The following is a 3109-nucleotide window of genomic DNA, read 5'->3' on the forward strand; positions in this document are numbered from 1 at the left end:
GTCGATCGACCACTCAGGCCAGTCGATCGACTAAAAATACTGCTGTAACTTCTTATTTCTTCGTATTTGCTCAATTACTTGAGCTAAAGAGGTCTAAAAACCTGCAAGGGCACAATAATACGCGCCCAAAATTGCGCAAAACCCAAAATAAAGTCTAAAACGCATAAAATCCTAAGCAAGCAAAATAAAATGCGAAGTTTCGCGCACACAAAAGCAATAAAAAGTGTCTAACAAAAGCAAATAAAATGTTTGGAAAACATGTGATCAACTAGTAGTTGATCAAGAACGGCCACGGAATAGCCCACTTCGTCGGCTTCTGGCTACTAGAGGTAGCCTCAACGGTGCCTATCTTCTCAGCTGCACCCTTCTTAGCTTCCACGTCCGTATGGCTCAACGGATCTACACTTTCATCATCTCGCCAGTCAATGACCTCTTCAGACTCGTCGAAGTCCAAGTCGGACTCCCTTGCCTTGACCGGCTCGTCATCAACTTCCTCATCGGTGGCATAGCTAAAGCAACCAAGACCTCCTCGTGAAATGATTGGCTTCTTTGGAGCTGGAGTGACTTGCAGTTCTTCCTTCCCCAAACCAGCTCCTGCAATATCAGAAATAGACAAATCTTCCTCCAATTTGCTCCCAATCTGGGGCGGAGGGGTTACAGGAGGAATAGAGATAGGTAAATTAGGAAGCACAAAGTACGATTTCTTGTCAGAAACCGTGTTACAAGTCACGGGCCACATGGGGTCCTTTTTCTTAGCCTACTGGCAAAGACAATAGAATGCTTCCCCACTTTGAAGGTCAGGGTCCCAGAACCAACATCAATAACTGCACCAGCAGTGTGCAGAAACGGCCTACCTAGAATGATAGGTATGTGGGCATCCTCAGGCATATCTAGGACGATAAAGTCAACAGGGAAGAAAAACTTCCCTATTTGCACGGGGATGTCTTCTAGAACTCCTATTGGCTGGACCGCAGATCGGTCGACCATGCATCTTGTCATATCATCACTGCGAACCTAGTCAATTTGAGCTTCCTAGCAAGGCTCAGGGGCATGACGCTTATAATAGCTCCTAGGTCACATAATGCCTTCTCAATAGAGTAGGTACCTATATTACAAGGAACAGAAAATCTACCTGGGTCAGCTAGTTTATGGGGCGCATTGTGAGATAGATAAGAACAAGTTTCCTCGATCGGTGCGACGGTATGATGCTAATTGTTTCAAGTGACTTTTTCTTAGACAGGAGTTGTTTCATGAATTTAGTGTAGGCAGGCACTTGATTGACCAACTCAAGGAAAGGAACTTATACATTCAAACTACGAATAACCTTTTCAAATTTATTGAAAGATACCTGTTCCTTCGTCGGCACTAGTCTCTCTGGATATGGGGCTTAGAGAAGTACCTTAGCCCTCTCCTCTAAGTCTCGCATGCCGGCATCCGTGGACTTAGGCTGAAAGTCCACCACCTTCTCCTTATTGAAACTTGAACCCTCCTCAGTCCGTCTCAAATGTGAGCCATTGACCGACATTGGGTCGAACTTCGGAATTGGGACGGATCCATCAGCACTCGGGTCTTGCCCCAATACTTTCGGAGTTGTCGAACCCCGGAACAAATGGTCTCTCAAATTATCGGGCATTGAAGGACGAAATTTCTCAATATCAGCAGGGGCCTCAGTCGATCGACCACCTTGCTCAGTCGATCGACTAAGGTGTACAGTTCCAGAAGCTCCTGTAACCCGCATATCAGTCGATCGACCAGGTATATCAGTCGATCGACTGATATACCTGGTAGACGCCTTGTTCTTGTTATTTTTCGTTAAAGCTTTCTTTTGACTCGGTTCCGCCTCATTCTTTTCAGGGGCATCCTCGACCATAGCAGGCCCCTCCCAGTGAGACCCACTCCTCTCAAACTAATGGCATTCAGGGTCTCTTTCTGGTCAGTTTGAGTCGGTAAGTGTCCGGGAGCTCGAGTGGTACTCTTACTAGCCAATTGAGCAATTTGGCTCTCTAGTAGCTTCATCTCGGCCTCTCTAGCTTGGGACTCCTTCAGCAGCAAGTTCTTAAACTCAGTAAAATCGGAATTCTGGGATTGTTGCTGCTGCGGCACATAGAGAGGCTTTTGGTATTGTTGTTGCTTATGATGAGGGGGCACATAAGCTTGCTGCTGCTGCTGTTGTGGAGGTTGAGTCGAATTCAGGACATTCTGGCTACTCCACCTCAAGTTGGGGTGGACATTCGGCTCATAGTACGTGTTTGTCTGCCTATAGTGTTGAAAGGCAGCACAAGACTCAAAGGGAACAGAACAATTCTCTGAGACATGCCCCTCAGCTCCACATCTTCTACAGACGAAAGGACCGTCTGAAACAGCGTTAACATGGTACATCCCACCTTTAGAAGCTCCTCCCAATTCATATTTGTTAAACCTTACAGTGAGAGCTTCTAGTGCAGCAACAGAGGAAGATTCAGCAGCTCTCCTCTGGTTTCCTCTCGAATTTCCATATTCAACCTTATGAGTGGCCAAATCATCGATGATCTTCCACCCCTTAGTGTCTCCCATGTTCTCATCAAATCGGCCATTGGCTGCAGCATCCAAAATAGCCCTCTGATCGTCATACAGCCCATTATAGAACTGGTTGCAAAGACTCCATTTTTCGAACCCATGGTGCGGTATGGTTTGCACCAGTTTCTTGAAACGGACCCATGCTTCATGAAAGTTCTCATTAGGCCCTTGTTTAAAGCTCGTGATCTGAGCTCTAATGGCATTCGTCTTCGAGGCAGAGAAGTACTTTTTATAGAATGCCAGGGCTAAGGAATTCCAGTCGGTGATCCCATGGGCGGCTCGGTCCAGATCTCTATACCACTCTCTTGCAGCGTCACGAAGAGAGAAAATGAACATGGTCTCCTTGATCTGATCTTGGGTCACACCGGCCGGCGGGGGTATAGAGCAGCAATAATCAATAAAAATCTCCATGTGTTTGGCTGCATCTTCATTTGCAACTCCCCCGAACTGGTTTCTCTCAACCACGTTAATATAGGAAGGTTTTGGCTCGAATTTTCTCGCCTCCCCAGGTAGTTCGAATCCTTTGTAGAGATTCGCAGCTGTAGGCTCTGAG

At 46.5% G+C, this 3109-nt stretch overlaps 1 non-coding gene across 1 annotated transcript; it reads left to right on the top strand.

Moving 5' to 3' along the window:
- Positions 1–2650: 2650 nt before the first annotated feature.
- LOC141625640 (small nucleolar RNA R71) lies at positions 2651–2757 on the top strand. The gene has a single exon (XR_012535409.1). It is a non-coding gene; the product is annotated as a small nucleolar RNA R71 (small nucleolar RNA).
- The last annotated feature ends 352 nt before the right edge of the window (positions 2758–3109 follow it).

The sequence above is a fragment of the Silene latifolia genome, chromosome X (genome assembly GCF_048544455.1).
Source record: "Silene latifolia isolate original U9 population chromosome X, ASM4854445v1, whole genome shotgun sequence".
In the NCBI taxonomy this organism is placed as follows: domain Eukaryota; kingdom Viridiplantae; phylum Streptophyta; class Magnoliopsida; order Caryophyllales; family Caryophyllaceae; genus Silene; species Silene latifolia.